Source organism: Phyllobates terribilis, unplaced genomic scaffold (genome assembly GCF_046119375.1).
Source record: "Phyllobates terribilis strain yellow unplaced genomic scaffold, ASM4611937v1 Scaffold_11__3_contigs__length_659146591, whole genome shotgun sequence".
Taxonomy (NCBI): Eukaryota; Metazoa; Chordata; class Amphibia; order Anura; family Dendrobatidae; genus Phyllobates; species Phyllobates terribilis.
The window spans coordinates 530352266-530368122 of NW_027362771.1; positions in this window are offsets into that span (position 1 = coordinate 530352266).

A 15857-nucleotide genomic window follows, 5' to 3' on the forward strand; every position below is an offset into this window, starting at 1 on the left:
GATTATTCGTGACGCCACCTGTGGAATGTGGCTAAGGGGTGCCGCCGCTGCGGAGCAGTCCTCTGAGGCAGATGGTAGGGCACCTTGTGATGGAATGGCTCCCCACAGGTGGAGCGGGCCTCAGGGCAGCGTGGGGGATGTCCTGAATGGTGGTGCAGGGGAGAGACGGCAGGACGGTCCCGGAGGAAGGATGGACACTCACACAGGGGTAAGCTTCAGTACCTTTACTGGTGATGGTGCAGGCACCGTCCAGGGTACTCCAGGTGAAGGGCGCACTTCTGGACTCTCCCCAGTGAGCGGATATAGGGCCTCCTGATCCGTTGCTTTACTCTCTAAGCTTCTGGCCTGCCTGGAGCTGGGCCTAGCTTGGTTACTGTCTCTCTCTGCACCTGCTGACCTGGTGGTAGGGCCTTCTCTTTGGAGATCACTCTCCCTGGATGCTGGGACCTCCGTGACTCCTAGCCCTGGTACTTTAGTCAGTGTTTGGTGAACCTGGGACATGTAGTCCTCCAGGGATTCCGGTGGTTCCTACTGGGTGTAAAGGGTCCCTGTAGGCGCGGACCCGGTGTCCGGTATATATATATCGGGGTGAGCCTGGTATGCTCCTCTGCCCCCTCACTACTTCTTCCTCCTCATGCCTTCGGCCCACTCAAGGCCCTCACTAGGCTTCCACACGTGCTGTAGGCCTTGGCTCGCCTAAGCACAACAGCCAGCTTGCTGCTTTCTTCACTGCTCTCATAGTGTCAGCACACTCACAGCTCACTCTGAGCTCTGTCCCTCTCTGTGTCTCAGCAGGAACTCATCTCTAACTGAGCTGCCTGGCTCCACCCTCCCTATATATATCTCTATCTGGGCTACCTCTGCTGGTCTGAGGTGGTACGGTGGAGGTGTGTGAATGTGTGAGGGCCTCTTGTGGAGAAGTCCATCCATGCACCCTTCTGGGTTCTGTGGCACCAATGCGCAGCAGGGCGCCACATTCTCCCCTAGTAAAACTCAGTACTCCTGGACTGAAGCATTTTTTTCAAAACAGGTTAAACAATAACATTTCTTCCCTTTATGGGAGGCACTTTCTTGAACGTTACAGATAACATTATGAACAAATATTTATAAAACAAGTTCAGAGTTTTTCAAGTAAATGGTGTCCATTTCACCGATGAAGGAACATGAGGGAACCACCTGAAAACCCTCAACGTAGGCCCTAGGCGTGGCTAGAGGGCATAGGTGATCCAGGTGCTGGACCACGTCTTCCACCACGCCAAACGGGTTTTTGTTCAGTGGTCACTTAAAAGGGCACTCCAGGGAGTGCAACTATGTACAGGACAGTTTTTGGGCTGCTCACAGTCCTCAGCCTACAAGTCTCTTTTTACCCTTACGGGTAACTAAATGCACATATATTTAATTTCAGTTTATACAATAAACATTATGCAATACCCTACTGGGTAACTATTCACACTGCAGGTATTTTTAACTTACTCCTTATACCTGACAGGGACCTGGCCTTTTGTACTGCGTGTTGACCTACGTAGTACTGGGGTGTTGTTGATGTCCGTGTTTGCATTGTCCGCTACCCTATCAGATCTACGTGTGGGTAAATTGTAGAACTGTCTTAACCTCTCTATGGGGCTGGCAAGTACACTGGTTTCTACTAGTGATCCTTCTTCCGGGGATTCTTCCTGAGCAGGCTCTTCTGGGGCACTTACAGGTCCTACTTGCTGTGGAGGGTTCTTCTGGTTGTTGGTAGAAGTGGATCAAGTGGATCTCCTCCTAGTTGGGGCCAATCTGCCGGGAAATCTCCTAATTCAGTATGTATTACTGCTTCTTTAGGCTCCTCCGGTACGATGAGAGACACTTCTTCCTGGGGCTTTAGCAGACCTGGACACAACTTCAGATGATCTCTAGATACCGTTGCAGTCGTTCTTCCTCCGTCCTTGGTAATTAAACAGGTCTTCATGTTATCAAATCTTGCATTTAACACAGTGTAGGGTTCCCTCTCCCACTGGTCATCAAGTTTGTGGTTTCTTCTTTTTCTCTTTAGCACAACTTCTCCAGGTGCTAAGGGTTCTGCTGGCGCACTCTTGTTGTACTGTGCTTCCTGCTTGTCTCTTACCCTATTCAGACTGTCTTCAACACAGGCTTGTACTCTCCTGTACTGTTCCTGTTGCGTCGTGTCCCAGTCCTCAGTGGACATATCTGCTTTGGGTTCTACTACACCAAGCTCCAGGTCCATGGGCAAATTTCCGGGTCTTGCTCGCATGAGATATGCTGGAGTACAATTGGTGGAACTCACAGGTATGTGGTTGTACAGATCTACCAGGTCAGGTAGCTTGTCTGGCCACTGGTTTCTTTCTTCTAGCGGTAAGGTCTTCAATAGGTCGATGACGATGTTATTCATCTTTTCACATAACTCATTGGTTTGGGGGTGGTACGGTGTAGTCCGGATCTTCTTACACCCGTACAGATGGCAGAACTCCTTGAACAATTCGGCTTCAAAGGCAGGGCCTTGATCTGTCAGCACCTGCTCCGGGTATCCATGGGGCCTGCAGAAGTACGCCTGAAACTTCTTCGCCGCAGTTTCTGCCGTCAGATCCTTGACGGGGGCGACCACCAGGAACCGGGAGTAGTGATCCACCATGGTCAGGGCATAGGAATATCCTGACCTGGTTGGTGACAGCTTGACATGATCCAGGGCCACGATCTCCAAGGGTCGAGTTGTCTTGATGGGTTGCAGGGGTGCCTTCTGGCTGCTGTAGTCTTTTCTTCTGAGGCTACAGGGTCCACAATCCCGGCACCATCTCTCTATGGAACTGCGCATTCCAACCCAATAAAACTGACCTTTCAGTAGGGTTTCTAGCTTCTTCCAGCCAAAGTGCCCCGCATGATCGTGGTAGGCCTCCAACACCATCTGGATGTCCGTCCTAGGCACTACGATCTGCCATACCATCTCATGGGTCCTCGGGTTGACGTACCTTCGGCACAGCTTCTCTCTATAGATAAACAGCCGGCTTCTCTCATTCCACAGTTGCTTGGCTTGTGGAGACGCGTCCTTCTCCAGGGAGGAACCTTCCTGGGTTATCAGTTCTTTGAAACGGCTGACAACCGGGTCACTGTCCTGGGTCTCCTTCCAACTGTGATGAGGAAAAGAGTTTAATGTCTTACCACGATGCATCCTGGAGGCTCGTTGCTCGTGGACCATTCCATTACGGTGGAAGGCAGGTAGCTCAATCTCCTCCAGGTCATCCACTTCTTCTACGGTGTCCGACTGGTGAGGCATCCTGGACAGGGCATCGGCGTTGGCATTCTTGCGGCCTGCCCGATACTTAATGGTGAACTGGTAATTTGACAACCGAGCCATCCATCGTTGTTCCATGGCTCCTAACTTGGCTGTTTCTAGATGAGTCAAGGGGTTATTATCAGTGTAGGCAGTGAACTTACAGGAGGCTAGGTAATGCTTGAACCGCTCGGTGATGGCCCAGACCAGGGCCAGGAACTCCAACTTGAAGCTGCTATAGTTCTCTGGGTTCCTCTCGGTCGGGCGGAGCTTCCTGCTTGCATAGGCGATCACCTTCTCTCGGCCATTCTGCTTCTGACTTAACACAGCTCCTAATCCCTCGTTGCTGGCATCAGTGTACAGCAGGAACGGTTGGCTGTAGTCAGGGTAGGCTAGGATCTCTTCGCCGGTCAGGATCTTCTTCATCACCTCAAAGGATTCAGCTTGCTCCTTACCCCACTGGAACGGGGGGTTTCTGCCTCTCCCAGACTGTCCTACCAGGAGATCTTGCAAAGGCGCCGCTTTCTTGGTATAGCCCTTCACAAACCTCCGGTAATGCCCGACTAGTCCCATGAACTGACGTACCTCCTTGAGGCTCTTCGGCTCCGGCCATTTCTGGATGGCAGTGACCTTCTCCGGGTTCGGTGCTACTCATTCTGGACTGACGATGTGCCCCAGGTATTGTACCTTTCGCTTGAGCAGGTGGCACTTGGAGGGCTTCAGCTTCATCCCATACCGGGACAGCGACTCAAATACCTCTGCCAGGTGCTTCAAATGGTCCTCATACGTTTTGGAGTACACTATCACATCATCCAGGTATACCAGTACAGTCTCGAAGTTACGGTGTCCCAAACAGTACTCCTTCAATCTCTGGAACGTTCTGGGGGCGTTGCAGAGTCCGAACGGCATACTGTTGAACTCGCAGAGTCCCATCGGGGTAGTAAAGGCCGTCTTCTCCCGATCCTCCTCAGCAACAGCTACTTGCCAGTACCCACTAGTGAGGTCAAGGGTGGAGAAGTAATTTGCAGACTTTAATGTGTTACGCTCGCGCCCGGACTGACTGGTGTGAGCGTGATTAGTGATCCCACTGTACCATGAACCGAGGAGTGCCTGGAGGGGCGTAAGTAAGTATCAACCCGATCCGACCAAGGTTGCACGGCGGCTCAGTCGACTCCGTGAACCAAGGAGGAAACGAGCAGAGGGACCAGGTGCTACTCCAGGTCAGACCCCGGTCACAGCTGTTGACCCACACCGGGGAATTCAGGAACAGGCAGGTTAGACTGGCATACAGGCAGGTGGGTATTGGCAGGCACGGCTGGTATGCAGACAGGTGGATACTGGTAAGCACGGCTGGTATGCAGACAGGTGGGTACTGGCAAGCACGGCTGGTATGCAGACAGGTGGGTGTGACGCCTCTACTCAGAAAGCCCTTGTTTTACCCTGGGTGTTGGGGGACTCAGTGTCGGGCTCTGTGTTGAAGAGATGGGGTGCAGCCATGGCCTGGGCCCGACCCGTGCTCAGGGCCGTCACATTAGAAAGAGATGGTGTGGGCTTGTCCGGGTTGAGTGGCTGATTAACGACTACGCCACCTGTGGTGTCTGGTGAAGAGCCACCAGCGCCGCTAGCAGTTCGCTGAGGCCCGGTGTCGTGGCGGCTAAAGTTATTACTGCTCCCCACAGGCGGAGCAAGGCCTCAGGGCAGGCAAACAGGATGAAGGGGGGTAGCAGTAGCGCGGGGAGTACGGGCACCGAGTCGCGTGGTATGGCGCGTAATGAACAGTCCGGAGGCCATAGGGGTGAACTTCCAAGGCTTTACTCACTCAGAGATGTTAGCGGGAAGGCGACTCCCTGCTCCTCGCGGAGTCCTGCGGCCACCAGGGATAGGGGTCCAACTACCTCCGAGGAAGTCCAGTGTTCGGTAGCGACCTTTCACCAGAGTGTTCCTGCACTACGGACTTCACCCTTTCCCGTCTGTGCGTGTGTGGATAGGCCGGGTCTCCCTCTGAGCTCCTCTCAGGTGTAGGGCTCGGGTGGCAATTCCTCTCTATCCGACGCCCAGCGGGATCCTCAGGGCCTAACCGGGCTTTCCCGTCCTGGACGTAGAGTACAAGGTCGGGTATCGGGGGCCGGTACCCCTCTTGCAGCCGGAATCCCTCTGAATAGATCAGGTAGGCGAGGACAGGTGGTGTACTCTGCTCCGTCTACATCCTCCCCGGGACCCATTTGCTAGGGAGCCACACTATAAAGCTCCCGGGCCTTCTTGATCCTGGTCCTCGGCCGGGTTGAGACATTCCTTGTCTGCAACCTACCACTCGTCCCAATATCAGGGTACAAGGGCTGTGTCCCATGCCGGTGCAGGCCCACACAGGATCTGTGCTCCCGGAGGGAAGTTACATTACACACAGTATTTTGACAGCACAGTGACAGCCGACAGACTAGCAAGGGCTAGACTGATGGACCACAGAAGAACCAACTAACAAGGACAGAAGGACCAAGATCAAAGATGGTATACTATTAAGTACTAGACTTGAAGTGTAACCTACTAGTTGTTCCTCCACCCACACCCACTAACTGGTTCCTACCACTTTGTGTTCCCCAGTCTCCCTGTAACCAGGGGAGCAGCACCTAGTGTTTACTAGCTCCCTCTGGTGGAATGTGGTGTTGGATGCAAAAGGCTAGGTCACAACCATCACACTGACCTTACCTCAGAGGAGGAACACCACACTCCATTGAAGAAGTGCAGCATTCCTGTGGCGGTCGAACCCTCAGGGGCGCCACATTGGCACTGGCAAAAGCACGGCTGGTATGCAGACAGATGGGCACTGGCAAGCATGGCTGGTATGCAGACAGGTGGGCACTGGCAAGCACGGCTGGAGTGCAGACAGGGAGATACTGGCAAGCATTGCTGGAGTGCAGACAGAGAGGTACTAGCAGGCTGGAGTGCAGGCTGGATAGGGTCCAGTACAGACTGGGAGATAGGAACAGAGCCGCAGATGCGGTAGACAAGCAGAGTAAAGCGAAACCGCTGGAGCGGAGGACAAGGCAGAGCAGAGAGGAACCACCGGTGCGCTGAGCAAGCAGAGCGGAGCGAAAACCGCAGGTGCGGTGGGCAAGGCAGAGCAGAGTGAAACCGCCGGAGCGGTGGACAAGGCAGAGCAGAGAGGAACCACCGGAGCGGTGGTCAAGGCAGAGCAGAGAGGAACCGCTGGAGAGGTGGACAAGGCAGAGCAGAGCCAAACCGCAAGTGCGGTGGACAAGGCAGAGCAGAGCAAAACCGCAGGTGCAGTGGACAAGGCAGAGCAGAGCGAAACCGCAGGTGCGGTGGACAAGGCAGAGCAGAACGAAACCGCAGATGCGGTGGACAAGGCAGAGCAGAGCGGAACCGCCGGAGCGGTGGGCAAGGCAGAGCAGAGAGAAGCCGCCGGAGCGGTGGGCAAGTCAGAGCAGAGGGAAACCGCTGACGCGGTGAGCAAGCAGAGCCGAACAGGGCTGAAGGTGCAGGCAGAGAGGAAAGGACTCTGTTCACATGGAACAGACTGGAAAATACAGGAAGATGGCTAGAACACAGGAGGTAGATACGGAGGAAGGGAAAAGGGACAAGCAGAACCAGATACACACAAGGTACTTACTAAGAAGTAGCGAGTGGACACAAAACTCACAAACAGAAGTACAGAGACAACGAGTTGGAATTAGGTGCAGGTTCAGATACTGCAGGAAAAGGGAAGGTACGGACATAGAGACAAACATGTAACAGGCTAGGATACAGTTCAGACAGGAACTGCTACTGCAACGAGATACAAGAACGAGCCTGGATATACAGCCCCCAGAGTGGCGGAAACAGACTAGAAGTCACAGGTAACAGGCCTGGGTATACAGCCCCCAGAGTGGCGGAAAAAGACTAGAAGTCAGAGATAACAGGCCTGGGTATGCAGCCCCCAGGGTGGCGGAAACAGACAAGATACAGGACAAGACCTGGCAACTCAGAAGCAAGGAGCACACTGATAGTTAGTGTTGCTCAGGCACCTCCGTCTGGGAGGAGGGGGTTTAAATATCCAGTGACTCACAGCAATAGGCTGGGGACGCATTAGGAGCACGCCCACAGCAGCTATAAGAATCAGGAAGTAACCGGGCCACCGCCCTAAGCAATCAGACAAGAGACATGCACACAGCATGAACTGGAGCAAGGTTTGCAGGCTGGACTGATGGGTAAGATTGCGGTCTTGAATAGTGGGAGGTGGTGCACTATGCAAGCACACCGCCAGGGATGTTACATAATGCAGCCAGGGATTCCTCTATACGGGGCAAAGGGTATGCATCCTTGTGTGTTATGCGATTTACCTGTCTGTAATCTACACACATTCTCATGCTTCCATCCTTTTTCCTGACTGGGACCAGGGGAGCTGCCCAGGGACTACAGCTATCCCTTACTACCCCTGCCTTCTTCATGTCGTGCAACATCTCCTTCGCCTTCTGGTAGTGTGCTGGTGGTATGGGCCTGTAACGTTCTTTGATGGGAGGATGGTCACCTGTGGGTATATGGTGTTGTACCCCTTTAATCCTCCCAAAGTCAAGTGGGTGTTTACTGAATACCTGCTCGTATTCCTGAACCACCCGGTATACACCCTGTTTCTGATGGGCAGGAGTGGTGTATGCCGTGTGTATGCAGTTGTTATCTACTGTGTACAGTTTGGCAACAGTGGCGTAGCGTGGTAATCTAACCTCGTCGTCCCCATAGTTTAGGAGGCGTACGGGCACTCTCCCATTACGTACATCCACTACCCCTCTGGCAGTCAAGAGTGTAGGTCTATGCTCTGAGCTAAGGGGCTCTACTACCGCCTGGTAGCTCCGTCCTTTGAGACCTATTGCATCTCACTCATCGGGGGAATCACAATGGGTATCGGGTCTGTCACCCGCACATTACCAATTTCACCACCTGATAGCTTTACCTGTTGCTGGTACATAAGGGCTCGGATCTCTTTCTGGAGCACCCTCCTCTGCCCTGGTTTGGCAGTGTCCGCAATCTGTTGGATCAAAAACAACACTTCTCCCAAACAGTTACAGACAATATTTGTGCCAAGTACCATATACAAGTCTGTATCATCAGGATTAGTCTCTACTACAATTAGTCCCTGGTCCTTCAGTTCCACTTTTCCCACCTTTACTGCCTCATCCTTAACCCCAACTAGGTTAAGGGGAAGGCCATTGGAGGCATACACGGAAAGGTTTGAAGCTGGCGGGCGAAGTTTGTCTATAGACCAGAACCATTTGTAGAGGACATCTGGCATGATGGTTACCTGAGATCCAGTGTCCAGCAGGGCAGGTGTCGCGATGCCGTCCAGCACAATGGACAGGAAAGGTCTTCCTCCCACAAACCGATGGTACCAGTTTGATGGGCCTGCTTGATTTACTCCTGGGTGTCGGCCCTCGGCCCCAGGGTTTGCTCGTTTAAAGGACAGTTCCGCACTGTGTGGCCTGCCTTCTGGCAGCGGTAGCAGATGAATTCTCCTGGAGGGTGACGTTGGTCGTTGGTCCTCCCACGGGGTGGCATTGTCCTCCTCCAGGGCAGTGTGGTCCTCCTACGGGGTGGCGTTGTCCTCCTTCTTCTTCTCATCCAGGGGACATCCTCAGGGCTGTCGGCGAGTAGTATCCTTCCTTCCGGCTCGGGCTCCTCCTGTAGCTGCAGGGTGCTCAGGACAGTGGCCAGGGCTTTACTTTGCTGACGCACTTCAGAGCGTAGGCTGTCCAGCTCACTAGGGGGCACTGTTTGCATCTTTGTTTCGGCCATTAGTGAAGGAGCAGTGGGTGCTGCGGGCACTGGGGTGGCCCCACCCTGGTAACGTTGGACAGCAGTATCTGTTGTTTCCAGGGGCTGCAGACCCTTTATAGCCATATCCTTAAGGATGTCGAAGGTGGCATCTGGATGATCTAAGGCCCACCACCGTACAGTTCTGCTCTCCTCCTGGGACCTCAACCCCCGGATAAACTGTTCCGTCAGCATTTTATTTTCATCTTGTATGCTGGCTGGACTAACCTGTTTCAGGGCCCGCAGGGCTTCCTGTAAGTGGCAGGCATAGTCCCGGATACTGTCCTCAGTTTTCTGGACACAATGGTAGAACCTCATCCTGAGATCCGTCTCGGTGCGGTTTTCAAACACAATCTGCAGTCTCTTAAAGATGATGGATACTGATTCCTGGTCTGCGGCTGGCCAGGTTTCAACCTCCCGCTCTGCGGCACCAGTCAATTGTCCCAAAACTACAGCAGCTCTCTGTTTGCCAGTCAAAGAATACATATCTAGCACACCACATATTCTTCTCTTGAATCCGGACAGGGTGTCCGGTTTGCTGTTATACTGGGGGAGCCACTTCGCTCCAGGGATATACGGCAGGGCCATAGGTAATAACGGGGTCACGACCCCTGCTGGTGGAGCGGACACTCCGGCCTGTGCAGCGCCGGGCGCAAGTTGGGCATCAGGAGCGTTAACCGGTGCTCCGGCGGCTTGCTGGTCGTCGGCCATTGTTGCGCCCCCCTAGTGAACCGGAGCCTACCTTCTTCAACCGGTAGGTCGCAGCTCAGCGGGCGACGGTCTTCTTCCAGGACCTTGCGTCGCTCGCGTCTGACATCAGAGCGTCCTCTGGCTCCTTTCAGGACCTGACGCTTCCTGGTTCAACGTCAGGGGCGGGGCGTGTCCTGGGCTTCGCGCGCTTTAGCAGTTACACCTCCCAGGTTCCCGCGGTTACGCCCCTCTTCTTCCCGCGCTGCAGCGCGATAATGGCGGCGGTCCTCACCGCAGTTTAACACACAGTTCAGTTCAATAAAGGCGCACAGTACCCGGTGACAACGGGCACGAGATCCTGTTCGTGACGCCAAAAGCTGACTCGCCCCCAGGGCCGTGGGGTACTCGGCAGCCGGGCCTCTGGTTGCCGGGGGATATCACGGTGGCTGGCCCGGTCCGTGACCCAGGGCGGTCAGTGAAAAGGGGAACTTCTATTATATCGGGTTTTTGGGATTATTCGTGACGCCACCTGTGGAATGCGGCTAAGGAGTGCCGCCGCTGCGGAGCAGTCCTCTGAGGCAGATGGTAGGGCAGCTTGTGATGGAATGGCTCCCCACAGGTGGAGCGGGCCTCAGAGCAGCGTGGGGGATGTACTGGATGGTGGTGCAGGGGAGAGACGGCAGGACGGTCCCGGAGGAAGGATGGACACTCACACAGGGGTAAGTTTCAGTACCTTTACTGGTGATACTGCAGGCACGTTCCAGGGTACTCCAGGTGAAGGGCGCACTTCTGGACTCTCCCCAGTGAGCGGGTATAGGGCCTCCTGATCCGTTGCTTTACTCTCTAAGCTTCTGGCCTGCCTGGAGCTGGGCCTAGCTTGGTTACTGTCTCTCTCATGCACCTGCTGACTTGGTGGTAGGGCCTTCTCTTTGGAGATCACTCTCCCTGGATGCTGGGACCTCCGTGACTCCTAGCCCTGGTACTTTAGTCAGTGTTTGGTGTACCTGGGACCTGTAGTCCTCCAGGGATTCCGGTGGTTCCTACTGGGTGTAAAGGGTCCCTGTAGGCACGGACCCGGTGTCCGGTATATATATTGGGGTGAGCCTGGTATGCTCCTCTGCCTCCTCACTACTTCTTCCTCCTCCTCTCGCTTTCGGCCCACTCAAGGCCCTCACTAGGCTTCCACACGTGCTGTAGGCCTTGGCTCACCTAAGCACAGCAGCCAGCTTGCTGCTTTCTTCACTGCTCTCAGAGTGTCAGCACACTCTCAGCTCACTCTGAGCTCTGTCCCTCTCTGTGTCTCAGCAGGAACTCATCTCTAACCGAGCTGCCTGGCTCCACCCTCCCTATATATATCCCTATCTGGGCTCCCTCTGCTGGTCTGAGGTGGTAGGGTGGAGGTGTGTGAATGTGTGAGGGCCTGTTGTGGAGAAGTCCATCCATGCACCCTTCTAAGTTCTGTGGCACCAATGCGCAGCAGGGCGCTACATCTTGTTCTAAAGAAATCCACTTTTTCTTAATATATATATGAGCTGTTAAGCTCTATGGGCCGGACATAGATCTCCCTGAGAATCTGCCTTCATGGACCTATGTCTGTTCTCAACCTATGTAATTATGTACTGTAGATGTCCAACACTTACCCAGCATGGTCATCCCATCTGGTTTGCACTTAACGAGATAGTCATTTGAGTTGCAACAGTACAATGATGCAAAAAATGAAGGCGAGGGATGGAGTGCTGCCTCAGATGACATGACCTCCACAATCACCCGACCTCAACCCAATTCAGATGACTTGATATGAATTGGATGTAGAGTGAAGGCAAAGCAGGAAGTGCTCAGCACCTCTAGGAACTCCTTCAAGACTATTGGAAAGTCATTCCTGGTGAGAACCTGATGAAGCTGCTTAAGAGAATGCCAAGGGGGGTATAAAGCAGTCATCAGAGTAAAATAGGGGCTACTTTGAGGAATCTAATGTTTAACACTTATTCTGGTTTGTTTCACACATGTTTCTTTACTAATTTTTTTCCTTATCAGTTACTTGATGGTTTTGCAGCCTTCAGCCTGAATCTAAAATGTGCACGTTTCAATAAGAACAAGGAGAACCATTGCATGAACAGGTGTATCCCAACTTTTGACTGGTACTGTATGTGTGAGTTTCTGTACCTAGACTATATAAAGAAAAGTATTGTGACACACCACATATTCATTAAATTCATTTTTGTTATCCAGCCCCATTACCACAAGCGTATAAAATCCAGCCCCTTGCCACGCCATCTGCCTTTATAAACATTTGCAAAATACCTGAATTTTTCCTTTTAAATATTCCCCTATCATCTGTGAGTGATATTATTGAAAAGTTAGAGTATTTAGTGACCATATCAACTTGGCCACCAAGTGAAGAGCACATAAAGATACAGAGTTGGGTTGTTGAGATCATAAAAGTCACCAACTCTCTGCTAATCCATAACTGCAGAGTCTAAACCGCCTCTGCTATTAACTGCATAGGTTCACATATCTAAACAGCTGCAAGCCTTACATCACCAAGCACAGAGAACCAAGAGACAGAAGGGGATGTGTAAAGTCACCATCACTGAACTCTGGAAATATGTTCTGTGCATTGACGAATCACACTTCTCTATCTGGCATCTGATGGACGAGTCTGGGTTTGGTAAATACCAGGAGAGCGTCCCCCGCCTGACTGCATTGTGCCAACTGTAAAGTTTGAAGGAGGTGGGATAATACTATGGGTTGTTTCAAGGGTCAGCCTAGGGCCATTAGTTTTGGTAAAGAGAAATCTTGATGCTTCGGCTTACCAGGACATTTTGGACAATTGTAGCTTCCAACTTTGAGGGAACAGTTTGAGAAAGACCCTTTTTTGTTCTCCAAGCACAAAGCGAGGTGTATAAAGACACGGTTGGGGGAGTTTGGTGTGTAAGAATATGACCGGCCCCACAGAGCCCTGATCTCAACCCCATATGACACCTTTGGGTTGAACTAGACTGGAGATTGTGAGCCTGGCATCTCCTCCTACATCAGTGTCTGACCTCACAAAGGCTCTTCTGGATGAAGGGGCAAAAATTCCCACAGACATCTCCAAAATCTTGTCAAAACCCTTCCCAGAAGAGCGGAAGCTGTTATAGCTGCAAAGGGAAGAACAACTCTATATTAATGACTATAGATGTATAATGGGGGGTCATATAAGCTCCTCTAGGTGTAATGTGAAGGTGTCCCAATACTTTCCTCCATATGGTGCATATAAACATATAGTATAGAAGAGTCTCCTTTATGTGTCAGAGGTGCTGATCTTGGCCTTGGAATTTTATGGTAATGACCGTGATAATGTGTTTGTCCCGGCACATTATGATAACCTACGTCATACCATTCCTATAAATCATGCACATGTTTCCGTGTATAGCAATGTCTAGCACACACTGTCACAGCTGCTCACTGGCTTGCATGCTTGTAATTTAATATAAAACAGGCCATGTCTCATTATCTGCAGCACATTAGCCAAGAGTCGGGAGCCAGGAATTGATACCTCCTTGTGTCCGGCAGGGGAGCCGGGGATGAAGGTCATTGGAGACTATAGATTATGGATTTGTCAGGTTTCCTGTGCGTTATTGGGGAATAAGCAGCTGTTAGACGAAAAGGTCTTGGTGCAGTAACAACCAGGGACATGGAGGAGAATATAGGTCTATATTTAGGAGTTCAGCGAGTTTTTTTTTCATTATTCCAAATGAGAATATCACTACTGAATGATTATCTCGTAAATTATCAGTCTGTAATTTCCATACAATTACGAAAGATTTCCTTCTGACTTTGGCAGCCTACCGTATTTAAAGCGTACATTTACAGAGTTTTCTTTTCTGGATTTTGAAGCAAATATGCTCTAAAAATCCATGTCAAAAAGCCTCTGTGTGAACCAAACCAAGCCAAACCATTGCACCCTGTGACACTGATACAAGAGATAGATGATTGTAGAAAGGGTCTTATTCATACCCCCAACTTTCATAGAATAAAAAAAAAGAGGGATAACGTGTGCGCTGCGGCAACATTTTTGGCCATGCCCTTAACCATCTCCCCCTCGTTGCACTCTTAACATTTCTTTCTTTAGTGCAGCAGATGTAGCTGGAACAAATCCAGGTAGAGATGTGACAGCATGTACATGTAGTACTTAAGAGGACAGGTGACTGAGGGTATGAGCCCACAATGGCTTTTTTCAGGCAGATTCCGCCTGAAAAAGCGCTGCAAAACTGTTGGAAAAAATGAACATAATGCACAGCGATGTAACAATGACATTGCTGTGCACATGTTCCATGTTCCATATATAGCATAGTGGTGGCTTCCAAACAGAAGCCACATGAAAAATGGACCAGTCACTTCTTTTAGTTGCTTCATGGATTCGAAAAGAAGTGAAAAAAAGATGGAACAGCAAGTTCTGATATCGTTAAACATATGATCATTCTTTTTGGTGTTTTTTTAGCGCTTTTTCAGGTGGGTTCCAGCCTCTTGTATCTGTTACAGGTGTAGTTACCCCCATGAATAAAGATTGTCATCAAAGTGTTTTAAAGTGAACCTGTCACCAGGTTTTTACCATATGAGGTAAGACCACTACCTTTCAGCCCTCATATACAGTATTCTATAATGCTGTATATAAGCCCCTGATCCGACCTGCAAGACAATAAAAAGAGTTTTTATTATACTCACCTGTGGGGAGGTCGGGTCCGAGGGGTGTCACTTGTCTTGGTCCGGCGCCTCCCTTCTTGTTGTGATGCCGTCCTCTTTCTTGCTTCGTGTGGATGACGTGTGCCCAACGTCATCCACACAGTCTCCCCAACATTGCGTTCCTGCGCTGGTGTACTTCTCTGCCCTGACCAGGGCAGAGTAAAGTACTGCAGTGCACAGGCGTCGGGGCTCTTTGATCTTTCCCGGCGCCTGCGCATTGCAGTACATTACTCTGCCCTCGTCAGGGCTGAGAAATACACCTACGCAGAAGTGCAATGCCGGGGAGACTGTGTAGTTGACGTACGAGATGCGTACTCTACACGAAGCAAGAAGGACGGCATCGCAAGAAGAAGGGAGGCGTTGGACCAAGACAAGTGACACCCCTTAGACCGGACCGCCCCGCAGGTGAGTATAAAAAAACTTTTGCTATATATGAGGGCTGAAAGGTGGTCGCCATATCTCATATGGTAAAAACGTGGTGACAGGTCCTCTTTAAGTACTGGTCACTGTGGCCATCACAACGGCAAGGGAACTCGAAACTTGTTTTTTCTTAGATTTAGATAAAAGCCATCATTGTCTATGGGCAATTCTGATGGCACAGTAAGAACATTATGTGGGTTTTATTTACTTTGCGTGCCTACACATTAAGTCCCACTGCACTATGATTGTGTCATATGATGTAATTAAAGCAATACAAAGTATTTCTCCCAATTATATTCACCGTAAATTAGAATACAGATGAAATGACTGTGCTCCACATCTCAGTAATGTCCTCCTTCGTGCCTATACTTGGACAGTAAACAGTCTGAGCGCTGCAAAATTCTTGGCCAATTAAATTTCAGATTTTGGCATCTTCTGTCCTAAGTAGGAAACATGTTTCTCATTCCATTTTTATGTATCATTTCTAGTGCTTATTGAATCCACTTAACCCCTTTGGTGTTTGCAGAAAAAAACTTAGTGGTAACAGTTTAGTCTCCTTAACCAGGCATTTCTGCATACTTCGTTATACTTGTACCTTTTTGGCAGTGTCCTACGTACCCGACCTTAATGTCTTTGATATGTCAGTGCTCCTAAAGTAACATAAGTGAACTATTTTCTGCCTCCGAGCTTTATTCGATAGCCTATGAGTTGCATCTAATGACGTTTTATGCACCTTGTCACATTTTTGGGGACCCTCTTATTTGTTGGTATAGTTAAAAAAAGAACTCTAGTCTTTTACCGGACCCCTTCGGCTCCTCAGTATTAAAGACTTTGTCTCCTGTCGTTTTCCTGACTGTTTCTTCTGGCTCGGAAAAATGTGACCTCTGCAGTCACCCAGCAGGTCACCTCACTCCGGATGCAGCAGCAGGGAACCAGGTGAGACAGGGGGACT